Source organism: Pleurodeles waltl, chromosome 3_1 (assembly GCF_031143425.1).
Source record: "Pleurodeles waltl isolate 20211129_DDA chromosome 3_1, aPleWal1.hap1.20221129, whole genome shotgun sequence".
NCBI classification, from domain to species: Eukaryota; Metazoa; Chordata; class Amphibia; order Caudata; family Salamandridae; genus Pleurodeles; species Pleurodeles waltl.
The window spans coordinates 462,645,828-462,672,121 of NC_090440.1; the positions used below are offsets into that span (position 1 = coordinate 462,645,828).

The 26,294-nt window shown below is 45.3% G+C and overlaps 1 protein-coding gene across 1 annotated transcript in view; it reads right to left on the minus strand.

Annotated features, from left to right (window-relative positions):
* The window catches only part of AGBL1 (AGBL carboxypeptidase 1), a 2,739,156-nt gene that overhangs the window by 2,153,847 nt on the left and 559,015 nt on the right, over window positions 1-26,294 (minus strand). The window lies entirely within an intron of this gene.

The following is a 26,294-nucleotide window of genomic DNA, read 5'->3' on the forward strand; positions in this document are numbered from 1 at the left end:
AAAAGCTTTCCACCACAGTGGTTGAACTGGCAACCAGTACAGCAAATTCTTTATTGCTTGTGAATACTGAAATAGTATTGACAAGGTCTATGGTTTTGCAGAACAGACTTGCATTAGACCTATTTGCAAATGAAGATAGAGTCTGCCAGATGCTAAAAGTTCAGCAATGCTGTATTTACACCCCAGACCAAAGTAAGGCTCAATAGAAGTACATTTAGAACACTTCTGGCTTGATAAAGGATTTGAAGGAGTTTGAAGCAACAGTTGCCTAGCAGGCTATTGGAGATGGTTTTGCTGCTGTAGGCAGATGGTTTGGATACTTTGGAAGTGGAGTTGTGTTTTTTTTTTTTATGAAGCCACTGTTGGTTATTGTAATATATGCAATAGTCATTTGTGGGTTTCAAAATCTATCGGAAGATGAAGGTTGAACAGGTAAGGAAGAGAAAGAGAACAGATGTTGAGCTGGAAGAGAATCAGTGTAAATATTATGACGACATAAAGCATCTTGAAGATTCTAGATGGAAATTAATGAAAACCACAAAATTTTAGTCTCGTTAGAGGAATTATCATGATTGTGATGACTTAATTCATCACCAGAGGAGGGACTGAGAACACATAACCTTTGCTGTGCCATTCTGCTGTGCCATTTTGCGTCACAGAAGTGACATAATAATGCAATTCACAATACATATATTGTGTGCCTCAACATTACTAATGTAAAGCGGAGTGCTTAAATTGTATTATGGAAGGCGCATTTACAGTAGAAAATTATAAGTTCATAAACATATGTGTCCTAATGTTTAATTGTAATTAATATATTGAAATGTATTACTCAAGCACATTTATAGTCATGTGCTCTGACTGAGAAATTATGGTGAGCTTGCATATAATCATGTTTCATTCATACTCATGCTGCAATTATAATTGAAGATGTATATATATATATATATATATATATATATATATATATATATATAAAATCATGTGTTCTGAATATACATTAAAATGACATTTTACGTTACGTTAATGAAAGGCATATTGTGTATCTGAGATAGTGGGGTATGGGAGGATACTTTGCGAAGGACAAAGGAACACTAAGAAATTGAGAAGAAAGGACTCCTGTTTGAGTACCAGGATCCAAGTGACACTCAAGGTCATCCTGATGTTCGATTAGTGGTATGAAAACATGATCGGAGTTGTCAACTTGAACTGCGCAAGGAATACGGAATCCGCGCGTCCTGTGGTTCCGGGAGGGTGCTGGGAGGCTCCCGCCACAGCTGAAATCGGACTGAGACTCCTATGCCAGGTTGTGGAGCGGGTAGAGGATTGCAGCGCTGCCCGTGGGTAGTGGATTTGGGTGGAGAAGGGGAGGTAGGGAGAGGGGGGTTCAGTTTCCGTTGATGCTTGCCCCCCGGTGCCCGGTCCCGAGCTAGTGGTCTTGACCGCACTGTCCTTCCAAAGTGTGGTCATAGCGTCGATTCCCCCGGGGCTGCTTCTTCGAACAGACGAGCCTCTCACTCTAGGCAGCGGTCGAGCCCATGGCCGTAGGCCTCCGATGACTCCGCGTCCGATGTTGCTGCAGGCGCTGTGTCCCGCTGAGAGGATCTGTTGCCTCCCCGGTCCGCGCGTCCTGCAGTTCCGGGAGGCTATTGGGAGGCTGCCTGAGGTGTATGCTGCCCCCGCCATAGCTGAAATCTGGCTCGGCGTGCGGAGCTTCGTCCTCAGGCGGCCATTCTCTTCAGTGGCCAAACCACGCCCCCCAGAGAACTGCAATTTAATAGCTGTCCGCAGTTCGGGGTAGGTGAACAGATATTCACAGGTCTAGCTTTTATGTGCAGGCCCCACTGTCCCGACTGAAGAGTCGCCACAGTCATAAACTTACTATTAAAATGCAGTTTTGTGAATACAAAGATGAAGTTAACTTACACAAACCTGTAAGTTTACTTTTGTGAATCAGGCCCTCATTGCCTTGATTCAGCTAAATCAAGCATTTGATCAACTCAACCTTGGGAGGGCTAGCTGTTCGTTTTAAAGTTTATCAACAGGGTTAAATGGTTGGTCATGCATTAACAGTCTAGATGTTCCATACAATGATGGTGTTGTTACTTTGCAGCTGTACTAGACCAACAAAACAAGCACAGAGACTAGTATATTATGAACATACCTCCACATTTCTTGTGAGGAATGTCATTCAACCTTAAACAACGACAGGGACAAATCACCAATTGTGGCAGTAGGTGAGGATAATTCCAGAAACAAGCATGCAAATTGATCACAAGAAGTTGGAGTTAGTGAGACATTTTGAATAATTGTTTACATAGTGTCATTTTGTCCAGTTTTCATTGCGTACATCATATTTGAGACCAGGAAAGAAGATTAGTTTCTGCTCATTTGCAAGCATTGGGAAGCACAATTTCAAATGCCTGCCGAAGACATACAGGGGGTCATTCCGACATTGGTGGGTGGCGGGAACCGCCAATTGGCCGCTCCGCGGTCAAAAGACCGCGGAGCCCATTCAGACTTTCCTGCTGGGCCGGCGGGCGCCCGCCAAAGGAGCGCCCGCCGGCCCAGCGGGAAAGGCCCTGCAACATTGAAGCCAGCTCCGAATGGAGCCGGCGTTGTTGCAGGGGTGCGACGGGTGCAGTTGCACCCGTCGCAATTTTCACTGTCTGCATATGCTGGGGCCCTGTTAGGGGGCCCCTGCACTGCCCATGCCAGTGGCATGGGCAGTGCAGGGGCCCCCAGGGGCCCCACGACACCCATTCCCGCCATCCTGTTTCTGGCGGTGCAAACCGCCAGAAACAGGCTGGCGGGGAGGGGGTCGGAATCCCCATGGCGGCGCTGCTTGCAGCGCCGCCATGGAGGATTCTCCCAGCCGGGGGTAATCCGGCGGGAAACCGACGGACCCGGCTGGGCGACCGCGGCTTTACAGCCGCAGTCGGAATGCCAGATGAAGCACCGCCAGCCTGTTGGCGGTGCTTCCGGCGACCTCCACCCTGGCGGTCATAGACCGCCAGGGTTGGAATGAGGGCCACAGTGCTTCGGAATGGAGTTTAAAAATAACAAACCCTATCGCAAATTCATATTGAAACATTGTGGTGCCGTTGTATTTTGAAGCCTCAGTCTATCATGAATTGAGCTTGGAGTGACCAGCATATCTGACTAAAACATCCCAACAGTAAAGCTGGCATACTCACTGGATTTAAGGTGAGGCGTGATACGGCACCACACCCTAATAAGTACACTCAAATTATATCTGGTTTTGATAATATCCCTTGGAATGTGTGAGAAAATCTACTAACAGCAAAAGAATGACGTCATTTAGGTGGAAGGCGAGACAGAATAGGTGAGAAAATATTACAAAATGTTTACTGTTCCTAAAATCCGTGCTTTTTTGTGATTGGTGCTTTCACAGAATGACTTCCTGTTCTTCGCTAAAAGGAGAAACTGACTAAAACATTTGATTATCGGACTGATTCGCATTCGATGAAAGATATGAATAGGAGTTCATAGGGAGAGAATACAGCAGCAAAGAAAACCATCAACTTAACAGTAAATATAATTATTGAAGGGGTGCTATTTTCCTAGAGGGTCTTGGCCAGTTCTGCTGTTTTTTATTGAAGCTTCTCTTCAAGAATCTATGGTAACAACAACTTTGGAAGTAGAGGTAAACATTTAATAACAGAGAAAATATGGCAGTATTTCTTCTAGCATCTTAGTCTACATTTGGCATCAGAGTATATTTGCAACATACCCGTGACACTTCTGATCATGGGTCTTGCCCATTCACTAAGGGCCAGATGTAGGTAAGCAAAAAATTGCGACTTGCAATTTGCGAGTCATAGCAACTCGCAAATTGCAACTCGCAATCCGAGATGCAGAAAGGTGTCTCAGACACCTTCTTTGACTCGCTATGGGGTCGCAAAGACCCACCTCATGAATATTTATGAGGTGGGTCGCAGTTTGCGGCCCCATAGCGAGTCTAGGCCCTCACAGGGATGGTGGCCTGCTGGAGACAGCAGACCACCATGTCCGTGACTGCTTTTTGAATAAAGCAGATTTTTTTTTCTTTTTGCAGCCCGTTTTCCTTAAAGGAAAACGAGCTGCAAAAAGAAAAAATACCAAAACCATTTAGTTTCGGTTTTTTCAGAGTAGGCAGTGGTCCATAGGACCACTGCCTGCTCTGAAAAATAATTTTTGGGGGCATTCACAAAGGGGAAGGGGTCCCATGGGGACCCCTTCCCTTTTGCGAATGAGTTACCATCCACTTCAAGTGGATGGTAACTGTGAGTTGGTTTGCGACCGCATTCGCGGTCCCAAAGCAACTCTGCATGGTGATGCGGTCGCAAATAGGAAGGGAACACCCCTTCCTATTTGCGAGTCGCAGCCACAAATTGCACCGACTCGCAATTTGCGGTTGTGCATCGCGTTTGGCCTTTTGCGCCTCGCAAACTGCATTTCTTGCAGTTTGCGAGGCGCAAAAGGCTTGCTACATCTGGCCCTAATTATTTAGGTCTGATGAATCTTTTTAGGAGTTCCGAGGTGTAAGGAGAGGCACATTAATATAGGCATCTCCAAACATTTCTATAATAAGAGCTACTTATGTTCAATGAAAATCATCCCGAACCCTTATTATTAGTATTGTAATAGTGACCACATCAGAGAAGATTACATTAGTACCCACTGTATGCAAGTTTACCAGCAGTAAGCACATCAGTGCATCAAGCAGGTTTGCCAGCAGTAATGCAAAACAAAGGCTTTTATACAGGTAATATGTACCAGCCATAGCTGAAATGGCCCTGGCATCAAGGTTATAATGTTAGTAATAAGTTTCATCAACGTCACCTGATTTATCACTCATGTTAGTCCTGGCATGCCCTCTGACCTCCTGTTTTACTGACCTTATTTTTGGTGGCTTTTAGGATTCTGGGCACTTTACCACTGTTGGCCAGTGGTATAGTTGCATTTGCTCTTTACTCTAAACATGGTAACCTTGGCTTATCCACAATTAGCACATTTAGGTGCATATTTAGGAGCCCCTAGAAACCACTGGAGCGTCAATTTTTCCGGTGTATTCTGCTACACGCATAGGAAGAGCAAAATTCCAGACATGATTGTTTATGTGCTGAAAGGTGTTCCTTACGGCACATAAACAATCATTTCAAAATAACGCTTTGGCACTTCTGTGTGTGCTGCAATCTGCAGCACACACAGAAGTGCCAAATCCCCATTAGTGATTGTTTCTGTGCAGGAAGGGACATCTTCCCACACATAAACAATCAAACCCCTCATCGCAGACATCCTTGCACGATGGTGCAAGGATTCCTGAGTTGGCACTAGGCATCTCAATTTAGTATCAGCACAGGGCACAACACAGGGGTGCGCTGTATTCAATTAAATATGACACATCTCTGTGTTGTGAAAATGATGGAGCATGGCACTGCCAATTTTGGCTCACTGTCGAGCTCCATCATTTTCCTTTAAATATGGGCCTTAATTTACTTGAACGCCCCTAGTAAAGTGCACTGTATGATACCTTTTTATATGCAATTATCAATAAGCTCTTCATTAACTGGAAACCTGTGCAGGGTCACCTGCACATAAAGAAATATGCAACAAGACCAAAACTCCACCTTGAAGGTAAACACAGAAAAACATTTCAGGCCTTAACTCCAGCCAACTTAACATAGAATTCAATGCACATTAAAATATATGATTTTATGTGCATTTCTCATAAACACAACAAATTAAGTATAACTATGGAAATATATCATTTAACCAAGATATCATAGTACCAATACTTTTAGATAGTATTGCATACATGAGTGTTTCTTCTATCAATAACTATCATTACAGAACATACATAAACTTTTCCATCTTTCTAATTATAAGTGCATTTTAATTATATGAATTTCACCACGTTTACATGAATACCTTTGAACACATGTTATATATGTCTTTAAGATTTCCTATAATTTCTGAAAAGCATTGTGTCACAGACGAGTTATGCTCTTTCAGTACATAACAAATGCAACTCTTGTATGGATGTTAATTTCATATTTGTGCATTGCGTATATGCATTTGATCATGCATATTGATAAAAACATAATATAATATTTTTGTAACTGCTGCCTGAGGCTCTGGCTTTTAAAATTGTCTGCTTTCTGATCCAGTAGGCTGTCTGTAGGTTTAATGGTAGAACAGCTGTGTTAGCAAGTTAGATGTGTCTACTACCTTTGTGTTCTATGATCTGTGTTTATGAGATTATTATATCACCCGTTGTCCAAGTAGATTTTGAATCCATGAACATGTGACTGTGAATCACAGGGGAAGTGGATGGATCTGATAATTAAAGAAAAAATAATGGGAACAATATTTGAGGTTTTGGTCTTGCTGATCTGTATAAAAGAAGTACAGTGGTCAACTAAGTATACAGGGCTATGTCTTTTCGCATGTATAAACTAAGTTGCAGTTTTAACTTTTTTTATAACTGTGGCTGCCACACCTAAATATAGTGAATTACAAAAGTTTATAGCAGCACTTATTACATTCCCCTTGTGTTGCATGAATACAAATGGCTAACATACTGAGGAGTATCAATAAGCTTTTAATTTGGAGGCACGTATAGGTAACTGTCCCAGGTCAGGTGATTTTATATTTAGCAGTTGGGATCTTCTTTTTAGACTATAGAAGAAGATCTTAGTGCAGTAGAATATTACTAAGAAGATTGATGAACCATGAAGGTTTAAATTGATAAGGTGAACATGCCTAATTTGATCAGATACCACAGTGAAGGCTTCAAGGTTGGTCAGGGCAATGCCACTTTAAGATTTTAGTGCTATTTTACAAGCAAGTATAACCCTTGGTCAGTTGTGGGTTATTATATTAGAATATCATCACATAGAGGCTCTTTAATAAGATTTTAGAATCCCTTATTTGTCCTCTTGAGTGGCCCATATCATATTCCTTTAAACGTCCTGTAAAAAGTGGTCCTGTAAAATAAATAAGGTAGATCTTAGGATCTCCCTCAAACTCTCAGAATCTTGCTCTTTTTCATAATTTAAACTCAATTCAAAAATCCCTTCCCTTCCTACTAGTAAATGGAATATGGCCTTCATCCCCACCAGCAGCCCCACTTGCCTAAGACAGAGATAAATTAGATAACAGGATTCTTTCTCTAGGGAACGTTATTACACTTAATAAGTGAAAATGCCGGAGTGAGAGCAGATAGAAAAAAAACGTGTTGCGCTCATTTGAATTGTAATTTGAAATCCTCTTAATATTAAAGTCTGATTTTAAATTACCATTCTGAAAATGCCACATTTAGAAAGTTTGCATTTTCCTGCCTAAAACAAATGTGCGGTCCTGCCATTTCAAGGTAACATGCCAGTAATGGCTCTCCTGTTGTGTGATGAAGGAGTTCCTCTCCTGAGCAGGATGCTTTGGGGATTTCACTGCCCTTCAAAAGGTAGCCTAAGGGCTGTCCTCACCCCCTTTTGGTGTACTCCTCCTACCTGCAAACTGTAAGAACTGGACTTTGGGTAAAAGTCCAAAGGTTCTGGGGTCTTTGCAATAAAAAGAGCCATCCCTGGTATCCTTGCTAATGCAAGCAAACTTCACCAAGACCAACTTGGGACTTTATATGACGGCTGCCATGACCTCTTTAATTACAGACTCTGAACTTCACCTGCACGTTGTTCTTCGCATTGACAATAATCGCCTTGTGTTTCCTGTCAATGCAAAGCTTTGATAGCAAGCACTTGTCTGTGAAGAAGATGACAGCACAGCCAATGTAAATCACTGACTGCTGTTTCTCGCGTGGAATTGAACTAAGTTAAAAGTTAAACTCTCCACTTGGATGAACCTGGTCCATGTTCTGACCCATGCTCCATTGCACTCTGCCTGTGGTTTTTGCTTTTTGGTGCTATTTTTACTTTAAAAGAAATTACATCTCCGATTCTCTTAATGGATTTGTGTTGTTTTGGTCTCATTTAATTTATTGTAATGTACTCTATTTTTCGGAATTGGTTAGGAATTTTCTATGTGTTGTGTGTTTACTTTATTACTGTTGGAGTGCTGCATTAATCCTTTTCAGATTGCCTCTAAGTTAAACCTCACTGCTTTTGTGCCAAAGTACCAAAAGGTCAAGCATAGGTTTATTTAATGACTTCACACTGACAAGAACCGTATATATTATTTGAGTGGGGGTCTCAACCCTCTCAACTAAAAACCCAATTACTCATGAATACCTGAGCCTTATGTCAGGATTGGAGAGGAGAGAAACTTTCTTTCAGGCCAATCCTCCATCTCTCATCGGTAATGCAGGCATGTCCCATTCTGCAATTGATCTAACCTCCTTTTTGGGAAAGAACTTTGTTGTGTGATCCCTTCCTGTTCCCACCTCATTTAAAATGACACAGAGCCTGTTTCTTTGTCTTATTTCTTTGGGAATTGAATGAAAAAAGATGTCTGCCACTGTGAATCAAGGAGTTTTTTGTAACGTGGAAAGCAAATCTTAGGTACTTGGGGGGTCATTCCAATATTGGCGGGCGGCGGGCGGCGCCCGCAAGCGAAAACCGCCAATTGGCCGCTCCGCGGTCAAAAGACCGCGGAGGCCATTCTGGCTTTCCTGCTGGGCCGGCGGGCGCCCGCCAAGGGAGCGCCCGCCGGCCCAGCGGGAAAGGTCCTGCAACCCAGAAGCCGGCTCCGAATGGAGCCGGCGGTGTTGCAGGGGTGCGACGGGTGCAGTTGCACCCTTCGCGATTTTCACTGTCTGCTAAGCAGACAGTGAAAATCATGCTGGGGCCCTGTTAGGGGGCCCCTGCACTGCCCATGCCAGCGGCATGGGCAGTGCAAGGGCCCCCAGGGGCCCCACGACACCCGTTCCCGCCATCCTGTTCCTAGCAGTAAAAACCGCCAGAAACAGGGTGGCGGGAAGGGGGTCGGAATCTCCATGGCGGCGCTGCTTGCAGCGCCGCCATGGAGATTCAGCCCAGACAGGGGAAATCTGGCGGGAAACCGCCGGATCCCCTTTTCTGACCGCAGCTTTACCGCCGCTGTCAGAATGGGCAGGGAAGCACCGCCAGCCTGTTGGCGGTGCTTCCGTGGTCATCCACCCCTGGCGGTCGATGACTGCCAGGGTTGAAATGACCCCCTTGGTCTCTATGAGTAGATGATGTTATCTTGATGGAAGAGGGTCAACTCCCACAGCCAACTGGTCTACCCAAGGAAGCTCACTCATACCACAGTGTTCTCATACATCTTGGAGAAACATTCTGGCTGCAAATATGTTCTGACGGTGTCAGTCTTGGAAATATGCTCAGTATTGGGAATGATGCGCACTGCTTTTCCAGCCTGATCATGATTGTGTGCCATGCAGTCTACATTTGGCAGCAGACACTGCAGTATTTCCATCTTCCTTGTGAAGAATGCTGGCACCAGTACAGTTTGTTCAGCTGCTGTCAGCCCACAGTTGGACGTTTGCTTTGCCTTATGGGTTTGTGCACCACACTAAACTTAACTATTGTTTTGACTTGATGGGCAGGAAAAGTTTGGAATCTGAACACATATTTTGATCTGCCGGCTGTGACACTAATGCAGGTTGTGGTATCACAGTTGAGGAGTTTAGTTATGTCAATGAAGAAGGAGTAGCTCTCAATAGCATTGACAGTCACTCCAGGAAATCAGGGTGATCCACATTGGTGAAATCTGCTGATTTGCCAGCATGCCCATAAACACAGAATGTCACTTATACTCCCAGTCCATTACCTCATTCCACAGATTCAACTGTGCTACCCTGCCCATTTTATGGTCAACATCCCAAATGCAGCAGTACCAATTAATAGTGGTAATCCTAAAATAGCGGTTTGTGGACTGCAAGTATTTTATCTTCATTTTTACTAGCCATTTATTGTTGATAGCTACGTTTTAAATTGCTCATATGTACCACCATAGAGTACAAACATACAATCCACAGTCTTGAGAACTGGAAAAGAATAAACCAAGGGAGCCCATTCTGATTTCCTGTACCCAAAAAAGCTCAATTAGTTTTGACCCCTAATTTATGGATTCCACAATAAAAAAGGAATTTTCTTTGGGGGCTTCGAAAGGTCTTTCAACCTTCAACCAAACTTTAGTTATGGAAATAATTGGAGTAAAGGTGGTTGGTTAATTGTCATGTTATCAGGTCATTAAGTTCTTATGTTTGTGGATTGTAACTACTTCTATTTGTTCTGGCCCTTGCTCACTATTTACAGATCATGTGGATACAATATATATCATAGAGAGTGATAAATAGATAAGAGGGAGCGAAAGAGAGAGTGTTTGTGTGTGTGTAATCTAAAATCCTCCACGTGAGGCAACAGTATTTACCAGGGCAGAGGCAATGTGCTGCAGTAGATGTATGTGTGGCAATGTACGTTGTTTGGTAATATTTCCTGAATTCATGCAGCCTTAACATGGCACCAAGAATGAAAGTTGCATCAACAGATCTGCCTGCCCAACCAGAGCAGGCATGACACTTCCTTCCATTATAGGAATGGCTTTTGTTCAGCTCACCATAGAAAGTCAATTAAAAAACCAAAGGTTACAGGGACGTTATAGTTAGGCTCAAATTTAAACGTACAAAACCACAGAAATTCAGCAGTTATAGTTAGAGTTACCTCAAGTTTTTTAAGTGAATGTCTATGTTTTTTTTAAATTCTTTTTCCTAACTATACCATCCCTGTAACCTCTGTTTATTTCAGTGAATTTATATGTTTTTTTTAACATATAGTAATTTTCATTAATATATATACGTTAACCCAACCACAGCTGTGCACAGCCTTTTTCAGTGCTTGATGGTGGTTTGCTGCAGCCCTGCCTGCAGCCAAACCTTGTGGCCAGCTCTCTAACCACCCTACCCAATGCCTGTGGCAGTGCACAGCAGGAGTTGGCAGCAGTCTCTCTCTCTGGGTGTGAGAATAGGTGTGAGAGTGTGTAACTGGATGTGTGAATGTCTGTCTGGGTGTGAGAGTAGGTGCATCAGTGCCTTATTGGGACTGTGAGTGGGTGTATCAATGTGTCTGTGGGTCTGTGAGTGGTTACATGAGGGTTTAAGTAGGCCTGTGAGTGGCTGTGTGAGAGGCTGAATGGGTCTGTGAGTGGATGCATGAACGTCTGAGAGGGTCTGTGAGTGGGTGCATGAGTGTTTTCTATGAGTGGGTGCATGAGTGTCTTTCTACGAGTGGGTGCATGAATGTCTAAGTAGGTTTGTGAGTGGGTGCATGAGTATCTGAGTGGGTCTGTGAGTGAGTACACGAGTCTCTAAGTGGGTCTGTGAGTGGGTGCATGAGTGTCTGAATGCATCTGTGAGTGGGTATGTGATTGTCTGTGTGGGTGTGTCAGTAGTTGTATGAGTGACTCTGCCACAAAAGAACCTCACTTGCACTTTTATCCAAGAACAGTCCACAGCTTTGCACAAAATATCTATCCAAGTGGAGTTATTTCTGTCTCCTTGGATCCAGTATGTATTCTACACTACAGCTGTGTAATGGAGCACAAGGAAACTAGTGACCTTGTGTGTGTTTTGCAAGATGAATGTTCTTGGTGCATCTTTCTAAGCAATTCTGTGATAACATGAATCCTCCTATAGAGAGGCCAATGAGACTACGAAAACATAAATCTCCACTAAACCAGGACCCTTCCTCTTATTTATATGACACAAGTGCTTCCTTGTTTTGTGGTGATGTCCTCAAATTCCTCGGCATCAAGAATGCGCCACCAAAATTGGCAGGAAACGCACCATCATACTGGCAAAAGGATGAGAAGACATATGCATACAAGTAAGGTGGACAGTGAGGGCCAAGTGGGCGCACCTTCCAGGTGATTGGCACATTTGCATACTCAAGCCCATGCGCAGCGCAGGGATGGGTGATTATAGGGGTTGGCCACCAGCCCTGACTAAAGGCCGCATAAGGTTGTGATAGGATTAACCCATAGTAATGAAATATATTTTGCATTAAAAATTTACTGAAAAAAACAATGGTTACATGGACGTTATAGTTTGGAAATAGCATTTTTTTTCAAAAACAGAAATTCAATTAAAAAAACAAAGGTTACAGGGACGTTATATTTAGGGTCACATTTTAAACATACAAAACCATAGAAATTCACCTCTATAGTTAAAATTATTTTAAGTAACTATAACTCGTGCCGCAGGGTAACTATAACTCGCGCCCTTGCCATGCACTGCTAATTGCCCCACAAATTACAGCACTCATGACATCTTTGATAACATCATTGATAATGTCACTGTAACATCTACAGGTAAATTATTGATCACATAACTGTGCAGGGAGGGGGCTCAAGTTTTAGTTACTGGCGGTCACCACGAGGTAGTTATAGTTAGGACCTAGTGTCCATAGAAAAAAGTGTTTTTTGACTGGGGTATATCTTTGGCGCCGTTTGACAAATATTCTTGACATTTTACAAAAGGAGTGTGTCTAAGAATCTTGTTGTGTATGAAAAGTTTCAGGGCATCAAACAGGGCTGAGAAAAAGGTGGGTGGTCAAAAAAAAGTGTGTTTCCCATTTTAATTCCCATAGAGATTTTAGACATGACTCAACTTTTTTGGCCATATGAGAATGAATTTTGACATGTACTATAACAGGAGCAGTCTGTCAGTTAATTCCCCTGTGTCCTACTGCAGCCCCCCCCAGAGTGTTCTAAAGAACAACTAGAGTGCTAATAGTCTTACTTATGACAAAAGGGTGGCACATCTGCAGCCATCTTGATTGAATCAAACTGGTAAACCTTAAACATTTAATTTAGAAAGGAACAAAATGAGGGAGTTCATTTTTTCGTAGGAATTATGGTTTGTGCTGTAGAAAGAAAATTAGTGGTTCCCCAAGGCTACATCTTTTAATGAGGATAGCAGGTATTCCTCCTTTTTGAAAGAGGTGGTCTCACACACGCTGAACTTGAGCCCAAGATGTCTGCCAACACTTCCTGGTTGAAGTGTTGGCAGGCAATCAGAACTTAGGCCCTCATTATGACATTGGCAGTAAATCCCGCTTACCGCCACAATGACGGCTGCCAACTTCTTTTCATTTGTGAAAAGTTCTTTCTACAAAGAACGAATTGACAACAACGCACACAAAAGCAAGGAGCTATTCAACATCATCAAGGAACTTACCAACCCCAAGCCATGCTCCGCCGACCCACCCCACTTACAAGACCTCTGCGACTCCCTCGCCACCTTCTTTCACCGCAAGATCACAGACATACATGAAAGCCTCGCAATGCCTTCCCCCATCACCAACACTGCCATGGTCGACCCCATCGCATCCTGCTGCACCAACATACTGAGTGCCTGGACCCCCACCAACGATGAGGAAACCACCAAAACCATGAGCACCATCCACTCTGGCTCTCCCGCTGACCCCTGCCCTCACCACGTCTTCAATAGGGCCAGCCAAATCATCGCTCCCCAGCTCCGGACCATCATCAACAGCTCCTTCGAGACCGCCATCTTCCCGGAGAGCTGGAAACACGCCGAAGTAAACGCCTTGCTCAAAAAGCCTAAAGCCGACCCGAAGACCTCAAAAACTACAGACCTATCTCCCTACTCCCCTTCCCAGTGAAGGTCATCAAGAAGACCAACTTTCCACACTTCCTGGAGGACAACAGCCTACTCAACGTCTCCCAGTCTAGATTCCGCAAAACCCACAGCACCAAGACCGCCCTTATCGCCTGCACCAACAACATCAGGACCAGGCTGGACAAAGGTGAAACCGTTGCCCTCAACCTCCTTGACCTTTCCGCAGCCTTTGACACCGTGTGTCACCATACCCTTCGCACACACCACACCTCTTCGATGCCGGAATTCGCCACAGAGCCCTGGACTGGCTCACCTCCTCCTCTCCGGAAGAACACAAAGAGTTCACCTCCCCCTGTTCCGGTTAAAGGCACAAGACCATCTGTGGAGTCCCCCAGGGAGCCTCACTCAGCCCAATGCTCTTCAATATCTACATGGCTCCGCTCACCAACATCGTCTGATCCCACGGTCTCAACATCGTCTCCTACGCAGAGGACACTCAGCTCATCCTCTCTCTCATGAAGGACCCCGCAGCCGCCAAGAACAACCTCCACGCCGGACTCCACGCCATCGCCAACTGGATGAAAGCAAGCCGCCTCAAGCTGAATTCAGAAAAGACCGAGATCATCATCTTCGGCCCCAACAGGTCAGCATGGGACGACTCCTGGTGGCCTGCCACTCTGGGGTCACCCCCAATACCCACCACCCATGCATGCAACCTCAGCTCCATACTGGACTCTTCGCTCTCCATGACCCAGCAAGTCAACGCCATCTCGTCCTCATGCTTCAACACCCTTCGAATGCTCTGCAAGACCTTCAGGTGGATTCCCGTGGAAACCAGAAGAACTGTCACCCACGCCCTCGTCAGCAGCAGACTAGACTACGGCAACGCCCTCTATGCGGGAACAGTGGGCAAGCTCCAGAAAAAAACTCCAGTGCATCCAGAACGCTTCAGCACGTCTCATCCTCAACCTCCCTCGCTATGAACACATCTCAGCCTCCCTCAGAGACCTCCACTGGCTACCCGTCAACAAAAGAATTGTCTTCAAACTCCTAATCCACGCTCACAAAGCTCTCCACGACACCAGACTGGCCTACCTCAACAATCGTCTCAACTTCCACAACCCGACACGCCAGCTCCGCTCTGCCAACCTTGCCCTCGCAACAGTTCCCCGCATTCAACGTACCACTACCGGCAGCAGATCCTTCTCCCACCTTGCCGCCAAAACCTGGAACTCCCTCCCCGCCAACCTTCGTATGACCCAGGACCTCCTGACCTTCAGGAAGCACCTCAAGACCTGGCTCTTTGAGCAGTAGCCCCCCGCGCCTGAGACCCTTCCAGGTGAGTTGCGCGCTTAACAAATTATTGAGTGATTGAGTGATTGAACATACCGCTGCGGTGGCGCGAATATCCGTTCCCCATATTATGACACACGCTCACACCAATCTGACAGAATACAGCCACAGACATAATTTTGCCAGCCCAAAGGTCAGTGCTAAAGTGGAGGTACCAACATTCATACCGTTACACCAACAAAACAACGCCCACCACATCATGACCCATGATTCACAACGGCAGACATTCAATGGCAGTAAACCATTGGCGGTACATACCGCCGTGCTCAGAATGGACACCCACATTCCAAACAACATTACATTGGCCAATACTAAAAACACACCTGACACACACCACACACACCCACCCACATCACCATAAAACACCCACCCACATTACCCACAACCCTTTACGAACTACAGTTACTGCCAGGGGATTGACACAAACAGCACAGAGACAACTAGACACACACACCACATACACCCATACATCCCTCACGCATCCCACATCACACACCCCACCACATTACTCAACACACTGTCATCAATACACACTACACAACACCCATGTCCCCACTAAGGCACCCCTGTTTCACTGATGAGGAGTTTAGGATCATGGTGGAGGAAATTGCAGGGCAGAGCCACAGCTGTTTGGAGCACAGGTACAACAAATATCCATTGCGAGGGAAGATGGAGCTATGAGGAGAATTGTGGACAGGGTGAACGCCATGGGACAGCATCCAAGAACAAGGGACGACATCAGGAAGAGGTGGAACGACCAACAGGGAAGGTACGTTCCGTGGCAGCAAGGCACCAGCTTGGCCCCCACCTCCTCCCTCAAAGCTCACAGCATGGGAGGAGCAAGTCTTGGCATTACTGCATCCTGAGGTACTCGCTGGAGTAGCCAGAGGACTGGAAACTGTTGAGTCAATATTTACTACTTATCCCCCTCCATACCTGCATGCCATTACATCCCCTCACCCTCACTCCCATCACTCCACTCCATCCCACACACTGCACCTACACCTCTGACTAACCCCAATGCCAAATCTTGCATGCCATATTAAGGTATGGACAGCCCTCCCAGCCCTGCATGGACACCAATCACTAAAGCATGCACAGCATAGGTAAACTAACAATCCCAAAATACATCACCATACACAAACAAAGGTGGCAGGGCAACAGCAATGATAGAGGGGAAGCCAGGGAAGTACAATATGTCACAGACATGAAGCATAATACATCACTTACATCCCCACAGGTGCTGCAGCCAATGTCAGCAGAGAGGAGGTGCCACAACTATCCAGTCCCACAACAGAAGATGCCTCCAGTGATTACAGTAACTCTGGAGTTCAGGATCTGGACCAACAACCTGGCTCATCAGGGACCACTGGACAGTCGGTCACCCCAGCCCACTCACCTTCCACCACAGAGCCTTCCGCATCAGTATCGAACACCACAGCACCCACCCAGCGTACCCACACCTCTGTCTCCAGGACACATCAATCAGTAGTGTGCCCACCTATACAGGGACCCCAGTCCATACCTCGCCCCCAAGACAATCAGGGACCTGGGATCAGTGGCAGTGGGCACACCATTCAGGGGATAGAGGTACAGGGCAACAGGGACACTGGTAAACCGCTGTGCACCAGGGGGAGGACAGGCCCAGGGAACCGTCTCTTCAGGAGGCACTCACCAAGATCCTGGGAGCCTACCAACATTTCCAGGACATGATGGGCCAGATCCTTGACAATGTGCAGGAGAACAGGTGGCTGCAAGAGGGACAGTACCAGGGGATCAGGGAGGACTTGCAGGCCATCAACATCACCTTGATCTCCATAGCAGGGGTGCTGCCAGACATGGCTAACATCATGAGGGAAGCAACAGCACACCAGTGGGCCCCTACCAGTAGCCTGTCCATTGACCAGCCCTCCACTTCCACTGCAGCTAGTAGGCAGGAGGCCCCACCACAAGACCCACAGGCCACCAGCATCCCTCCCCCTGCAGAAGGTGACCCACCCCGCAAACGTTCCCTGCAACACAGACAGAAGCCAGAGGCACTTGCCAAGACCACCGCCAGGAAATTAGACTCTCCTGATTGTCCCTCTTGTGTCCCACACTGTCACCTTGTCCACTTTGAACTGCCTTTGCTCCCCTTCCTATGGCCCCTTGGGCACTGGACCTGTGCTACAAACAGACAGGAGCAATACCCTGGACTTTCGTCCCTCATCACCCCATTCCATTGCACTTTTCTCTCAGTTTCATAGCACTACATTAAACACAACTAGTATTTTATGTGTTGGAAATCTGCATTTATGGAAACAGTCACAACTAGTGCAAATGATCTGAACACTGTGAGAGCATAGAAATAATGACCTGTAGCTGTCTGTAGTCATCACATCAGTACACAGTTGTTATCTCACCAACATCTGTAAAATGACAAGCCATAGGTGACAGTAAGTTGAGATGCAATGGAAGTTAAAGCCATCATGCCACACAGAAAACATCAATAGTCAGAGGAATGGTCAGTTGCACTGTCTCACCTGTGTGTCATTGGAAGTATTGACGTATAACTGATGTTCGGTTGTCCTCATCCGCATCCTCTGCCTCATCCTCACTGTCCTCAGGGTCCACTGCTGCCACAGGGGCATCTCCAGTCTCCTCCTGCTGAAAAGGTACATGACGTCTGAGGGCCAGGTTGTGCAACATGCAGCATGCCACTACTATCTGGCAGACCTTCCTGGGTGAGTAGCACAGGGATCTACTTGTCAGATCGAGGCACCTGAACCTGGCCTTCAGGAGCCCTAAAGTCCTCTCGATGATTCTTCTGGTTCACCCATGTGCCTCATTATAACGTTCCTCAGTCCCTGTCCTGGCATTCCTCACAGGGCTCAGTAACCACAATAGGTTTGGGTAGCCAGAGTCACCTGCAAGTATTGAGGAACAACAATTAGCCTCACACAATTCTATGGGGATGACACCTGAAGGCATAAACTAACATACAGTGGGTGGGGACCATGGCTCACCTATTAGCCACACCCTGTGCCTCTGTGGTTGGGCCATCACATGTCGGATTCTGCTATTCCTCAGAATGAACATGTCATGCACCGACCCAGGAAACTTAGCAGTGATGTGGGAGATGTACTGGTCCACCAGGCACACCATTTGCACATTCAGTGAGTGTAAACTCTTCCAATTCCTAAACACCTGTTCATTTTGGCAGGGAGGGACTAACACAATATGTGTACCGTCAATCGCCCCAACAATAATGGGTATATGTCTCATTGCATAGAATCCGGTCAGTGGCCAGATCCTCCACCTGGGGGAAGCTATGTAGCTGCACATGTGTTTCACCAGGGCAGACAAAACTCTTGCCACTATGATTGAAAACATTGGCTGTGGCATTCCTGCTGCCAAACCCACTGTCACTTGGAAAGAACCAGTTGCCAGGAAATGGAGCACTGTTAGCACTTGCTCAAGAGGTGGGGTCCCAGTCGGATGACAGATAGCAGATATCAGGTCAAGCTCCAATTGGGCACACAGATCTGTGATTGTGTCCCTGTCCACTCTATAGGTGAGTATAATGTGCCTGTCCTCCAGTGTAGCCAAATCCACAAGGGGTCTGTACACAGGGGTTTGTCTCCTTCCCCTATTCATCCGCAGCAGTAGGTATCTAATGGACACAAGAGTGAGTAGGCTGTCACAATTTGAACAATGGAACCACAACCTCAGTGCATATAGTGCCTTATTATGACAGGAGAGTGGAAATGGCGAGGTATGCGCTAATCTAGGCTGTGATGCAGTTAAGGTTGATATGATCATTGTCCACCACCATGAAATGGCAACCGCCTGTCCTGTATGTAGGGACAGGTGGAAGTGAGGTAACTCTGCCGATGTTGGGCGTTGTGGCGGAAGGCGGTCTTGCACTGCTGTGTAATTCCTCATTGGATAATAGGGCTCTATGGAGTGCAGTGCCGAATGGGGATCAGCGCTGGTGGTGACGGTGTACACCGCCGCAGAGATGACCACCATTTTCCATCAGATTCCTCACTTGTTTCCTGACCTTCAAAAGGAGAACACCTACACTGTGTGTGCTGCTGTAACCTGTGTCTGGAACCTACCATAGCCCATGTGAATGGGGAAAGGGCCCCTGCCTTTACTGTGGACGAGTTGGAGCGATTGGTCGATGGGGTCCTACCCCAGTACGGACTGCTGTATGGGCCTCCAGACCAACAGGTGAGTACACCTTGGACACGATGCATGTGTGAAGGATACATGGAGATGTGTGTGAAAGCATTGTGTCATCGGTGGGCATGTGGCGGTGTACATGGTGTGCGCCAGGCGATGTGTGTGCCAATGGTGATGGAAACAGGACTGGTGGGCCATATGTGTGACTTGCTGGATTGTATGTGTAATGGTGTCCTCCTGTTTGTATTACCTCTGTAGTTCAGCGCCCATCAAAAGAAGGGATTATGGCGTGCCATCGCCAAGGAAGTGCGGACCCTGGGGGTCTATAGCAGGCGGAGCACCCACTGTCGGAAATGGTGGGAGGACCTGAGATGCTGGGCACGGAAGACTGTGGAGGCCTGAGTCCTGACATCATGTGGCATTCAAAAGCTAACATCACCTTTGTATAGGCCCAGAAAGGGAGAATAAGCACATACTACACAGCCAAAAGTAAATGTAGTTATTTAATGTAAACACAAAAACAGTCAGATCAGAGGGTTCCCAGTAATAGCCTGCAGAACACCATGACCAAAATTACCAGAGGCAGGCTGTGCACAGTTCAAACGATAATGTTTGACAAAGGTGGAGTCAAAAGCCCATTTCCCCTCTCAACAAATTTCTTTCAATGAGACCCCTTGAAAGGCAGCCCAGGAGACCGAGAGATGCCTAGTGGAACGTGCCTGAACGGTCAAAGAGCAAGGCAAAGCCGCACCTTGATAAGCCAGGGAAATCGTCTCCTTAAGCCAGTTGCAGAGTGTCAATTGGAAGGTAACCTTACCCACATCTGCAACACAAAAGACTGTTGGTGGATCGCAAAGGGGCAGTGAGTTCCACATAGACAGAAAGGGCACATTTAACATGCAAGGAGTGGAGCTGAACTTCCTCTAGAGAAGAAGGAAAAGGATAAAAAGTAAGAAGAATTAGTTCCTGGGAAGAATGGAAACAGGAAGCAACCATAGGAAGGAACCCTGGATCCAGGCAGCAACTTCCAGGAATCTCAGAAAAAGGAGAGGAACAGCATAGAGTAGTCAACTCACTCAGCCACCGAGCAGGAGTAATTGCCACCAAAAAGGCCACCTTGCAAGAAAGAAACTTCCACTGAAGATCCACAGAGGACAGAGGTTTAAAAGGAGCAGACTGGAGTACATGAAGAACCACAGGAAGGTCCCAAGGAGGGACAGATGACCTCACCACAGGTGCATAAAGGAACAAACTGCAAAACAACTGAGAAACCAAAGTAGAAGCAGTGGAGGACCATGAGACAAGATCGCGAAATGCCCGGAAAGCAGTCCATTTACTCTTCAAGGTGAAAAGGGCATAACCCTTACCAAACCATCCACAAAAAACTGCAGGATAGCAGAAACTAGACAGGAGACAGAAGAAAAACCATGAAGGGAACACTTAGAAGCAAAATGAGCCCAAAGCTTAGAATAGGAGAAGAGCGTAGACTGCCTCCTCAAATTCTGCACCAATGAAACAAGATGAGCAGACAAGCCATCCCTCAGCAATGCTCTCCAGTCAACATCCAGACCACAAGCATCAGAGACGTCAGTAGCAGGGGACACAGAAGCCACAAGGGGGAAGGAACCCAAGAAGGAACCCAAGGAGGAAAAACAGCCAGGCTTTGCAGCAACGGGAACCAGGACCTGCAAGCCAGTAAGGAAGGACAGCCACCAGCCAAGCACCCTCCAGCCGTACCTTCAGCAGAAGGATTGAACAAGGGGGAAGGGAAGAAAAGCGTACAGCAGACCCTAATGCCATTGAACTAACAAAGCGCCCACCCCACAGACACCCTCGTCCGGACTGGAGCAGAACAGGTGTAGAAGGGAGGCAAACAGATCCAGGCAGGGACACCCAAACCTCTTGCAAATCATGCAAAATGCCCTAGGAGAAAGCTTCAGGCCAAAGGAAGAAGGGAACTTATGACTCAGAGAGTTCGCCACAACACTGTACACCTCACAGATGTGCTGGGCTCAAAGGGATTGAGGATGACATTCCACCCATAGTGCAATAAAGCAGGCCACCCGATTAAGAGAGTGACTGTGCATACTGTCCTAATGGTTGAGGTAAGCCACTGTCACCATGTTGTCTGACCAAACTAACACATTGCAACCCATCAGGTGAGCCTGAAAATCACGCAGAGCTCCGTCCACTGTTTACAACTCTCTCCAATTGGACGAGTGATGGACCTCCGAGGGAAGCCACCTCCCCTGCACTACCAGTGGACCCAGTGTAGCACCCCAGCTCAAGAGGCCTGCATCCGGCACCAGAACTACTGGAGGAGAGGGATGCATTAACACCCCTATGTCGAAATTCAAGGTGCCCAACCACTCCGGGGACACAGGGACCAACTAGGACAGGCTCAACATGGACAGTGTCACACACTTGCAGAGATGCCACATCGAGTATTTCAGATGAAGAGGAGCCCAAGGGACCATGAAGACCGCAGCCACCATATGACACTGAACTTCTATCCACAGACTCAAGATGGGCGGCGGACCAATCCAATAATGACCAAACCAGGCCCTGTAGCTTGAAAATCTGCAGCTGTGGGATAAACACCTTTCCCAGAACTGTGTCAAATACCACTCTGATAAACAACTCCTGGTTTCTGCCTGGAGATGGCACTTGGATAGATTCAGAAAGAAACCAGGGCTGTTTAGACATAGCTCTGGAATGTATGGAGCCTGAAGGAGCCAGACGTCCATGTAAAGGAATATAGATATCCCCGATGATGGAGAGAAGCCAACAGAGGGGCCACAACCTTCGTAAACACCTGGAGGGATGAGCGAAGACCGAAAAGCCAATGGTGACCCATCATACTGGGTTTTGTGGCACAGGGGTCACCACAGTGTTATATTGGACAGGGCAGGAGAGGAAATGGATTCAGTAGCCCACATCCAGTATGTCCAGCACCCACTTGTCCAATGTGGTAAGGCACCAAGTGTTCCAAAACCACTGTAGTCTCCCACCGACCACAGATAAAAGCCCACTGGGGTGTCAGAAGCAGAGTCTGGACTGCTGACAGTCAGTGCTAGGGGCATTGTGGGATTTATTTTTAAAATTTCCCACGCAATCCCTTAACTTGAAATTTCTGATAGCCAGCAACTGCAGGCTGTCTGTGGGAAGGCTGCCGAAAGGGCCTGGACGATGACCCCTCAAAAGATGGCCTTGACTTCTGAAGCTTCAGGAAGGACAAATAATGCTTCTGCTCCTTAAAAACATGATGCAACTGTTCCTCTAACCCATGCCCAAACAGACGCAGCCTCGTAAAAGGCAGACGGAGGGCCATGGAGCATTGTGCAGCATCCATATTCCGACCCTTCAAATACAGGATACGACGGACAGCCACTGAAGCACTACAGGAAAGTGTGGAAACCCTCAAAGAGGCAAAGGCAATATCAGATAAGAACTCGGCCTGCTGTTCCATAGACTCCAGGAGATCTGTGCACCGTCCCTCCTCCAAAATGGTGGCAAACAGAGTTTTAAAGTCAGACAAGGGAGAATGAAACATATAAGCCCCATAAACACAAGTCCACAAAGCGAGATGTGCATCGCATAAGCCTTCTTCACTGAAGAATTCACTTTCTTGTCAGTCTCATCCTTCAGGATATTCTCCTCTGCCATGGATGACCTACCCACCAGCCTGGCCACCACAGAATCCACGTGATGACCAAATGCCCACTAATACTTTTTTACAGGAAGCAAAAAGGTACAGATTAGGAAACAAGAGGTATGCTTACAACCAGCCTTTTCAAAATGTAGGGCCAAAACACGTAGAGGCAAAAGGAGAAGAGGAAGCCAAAAATCAGCCAGCCATAGGGATGCAGACCAGAGCAGCAAGGAACAAAATCAAGAACAATTAATATTTGCATTTAATAAAGAGTTAGCAGATGCTGCACAGGATTGTAGCAGCATTTCAATTGTGAATCTATCTAAACATATTCTCACTGAAGAACAACTAAAGGTGTTAGGTAAAGGATTGGGCTTCTGTGTGTCTAATCTTTGTGATATGACACAAGTACATATTGATTTTTTTAAATTTCTTCGACAACTGAAACTTAAAAAATATTTTGCAGATAAGACTGAAGTACATACAGAAGTAATACCCGATACCACAATGAGGACTACAGTAAGTAATTACACCATCAAAGATATTGCAGACATTGAGCTTTTACTTACCTTGGAAAATATGAATTATAATAACATGGATAGGCTAGACTTATTAAATGACCTTAAAATTGTTCAGGATACATCTTTAAATAGTGGCCTCAAACCTAAATCTAGTTTCACTCCCAAGTTACCTAGTAATAATGCCATAGAAGTGTTTGGGAGATTGGTGAAAGAAGATCTGTCTAAACTTCAAAAACAAATCAAGTGTGGCCACTTTCACAAATCATTCAATATAACCAAAGAACAGAGACTGGCTTTAAAGGAACTGGGAAGTAATCATGATATAGTGATCAAAGAGGCAGACAAGGGGGGAAACATTGTGATTTTGGATAGAGCTAACTATGTTCAAGAAATAGATAGACAATTAGCTGATAGTAGTGCATATGTAAAATTGCAATGTAACCCCATTAAAATGATTGTTGATGAACTGGAGAAATTGTTATCCTTATGGTATAATCAGGGTTTAATTTCCGATTTGGAATTCAAATATATCTTCAATCCTTATCCTACATCACCATGTATATATATATATTACCCAAATTACATAAAAGTGCCACCTCACCGCCAGGCAGACCCATAATATCGGGAATAGGAGCGCCTACGGAAAGACTTTCCGAGTTCATCGATAGCTATTTGCAGCCGGTTGTGAAAAACATCCCTTCATATGAACAGGATACAAAGGATGTTCTTCGTAAGCTGGAGGACGTGAATTGGACTCCAGACATGATGTTGGTCACCTTAGATGTATCTTCTCTATATACATGTATCCCCAAAGATAAAGGTTTACAGGCAGTGCGACATTTTCTGTCTGGAAGATCAGCATCTCATGTGGAACACACGAATATGATACTGTGTATGATTGAATTTACATTGGAAAATAATGTATTTCTACATGAGGGACAATGGTTTAAGCAAGCACAAGGAGTAGCCATGGGCTCACGGTTCTCTCCATCATATGCAAATATATATATGGGCTTCTTTGAAGCAATACATGTTTGGAAGAAGGGCCCTGCTGTACTTACCGATAACATTTTCTTCTGGGGAAGATATATTGATGATGTCTTAATGATTTGGACTGGATCTGAACAACTATTAATGGAATTTTATGAATATATCAATTGTAATATCTTCAATATCCAAATGACGTATGAATTTAGCAAGAATAAGGTCTGCTTTTTGGATCTAGAGATATCCATCACAGACAATCTGATCCATACAAAAGTCTACCGTAAACCAACAGCCTGTAACTCTGTATTGCATGCGGAAAGTGCGCACCCCAAAAGTCAAATTTCAGCCATTCCTTTTGGGGAAATGACTAGACTGAAAAGAAATTGTAGTGATCCGAATGTCTGTAACATAGAACTAAATAAATTGGAAGACAGGTTTGCACAAAGAGGCTATTCCAAACGTATCATTAAAACATCAAGGAAAAAGATTGATCAGACATGTAGAACTACCCTACTGGGTCAAAAGACGAAGATGCGAGACAACTCGTCATACAGAGGAATGAGTTTTTGTACGACGTATAGCCAGAATAGTCCCAATATATATCGCATTCTTTGTAAACATTGGAATGTTCTACAGACAGATGAGACACTTGCTGCTCTACTTCCTAAGAAACCTAAAATGATCCACAAAAGAGGTAAAACTATTAGAAATGAAGTTTGCAAAAGTTTCTTACCACCCCTAATGGAAAGCAAAACAACATGGCTTCCTAATATAATTGTGGGTTTCTATAGGTGTGGGAATTGCAATATGTGCAGTATGGCAATGCATAAAACTGCTGAATTCAGTTATAATGGTAGTGATAAATATATAATCTCCACTTTTATCAACTGCAATACGAAATTTGTGGTATATTTATTGGAATGTATATGTGGCCAGATATATGTGGGCAGTACAATAAGGCCCTTGAAGGAACGTATTCAAGAACATATCAGAGCCCTAAGAAATCATGACACAGCATCACCGCTAGTACGGCATGTTAAAGATAAACATCCAGGAATGGAGGTACCATTAATAAAATACATGGGTATAAATCACATCCCAACGAATGTTAGGGGTGGCAATAGAACATTGGATTTGCGTAAAAATGAAGCAAAATGGATTATTAAATTAAGAACGATTGAAATGGGTATGAATTTGGATGACGAATTGTACCATTTCCTTTGAATGTATTTATTTGGTATATTATTGATGAATGAACAGCATACAAATGATATGAGTTACTAACTTTGGTGACAGACATCTCATGCCCTAATCTGTTACAGATTGGGGGGGTCTTACTTTTCTTTTTTGAATTTTCTACATGCTGGGGGTACCCTTTTACTTTGCATGTTTACTTATGTGACATTTCTGTACAGATTTGGGGTAAGAATTTCGTTGCCATCATGACACTGGATGGTTGATAATTTTATTTTATTTTGTTGGCAAATAGATCTAATTTATATCTTTTCATAAAGTCTAAATCTTATTACTTTAATAGCTTTCTGCAGAAATGGTATATGTTAGAATGATACACGATATATGATGATCGCCACTTAAAAATGGCCGCCGTCCTCATTGTGTGGTAGCTCTTACTAAATACGAACCACCCCAAAATGGCCGCCGCGGTTCTAATGGATAGGCGTAAGTCCGTTTTTGTTGTTAAGTAGTTCTTTCGGAGTATGAACGCGGCGCTTAAAATGCAGGCGTGGAATTTATACTCATTATCAATACAGCTGGAAGAATCACAGGGGGCTAATAACACGGCCGGTGTATCAGTTGAATGATAGGATATATCAAAATCATCACTTCAAAAAGGAACGTCGGATATATAGGTAATCCGTCCTCACTGTGTGGTAGCTGTTATTGAATACGAACCACTTCAAAATGGCCGCCGCGTTTCTAATGGATAGGCGGAAGTCCGTTTTTGCTGTTAATTAGTTCCTTTTCAGTATGAACGCGGCGTTTAAAATGCCGGCGAGGGGCTTGCACTCACTTT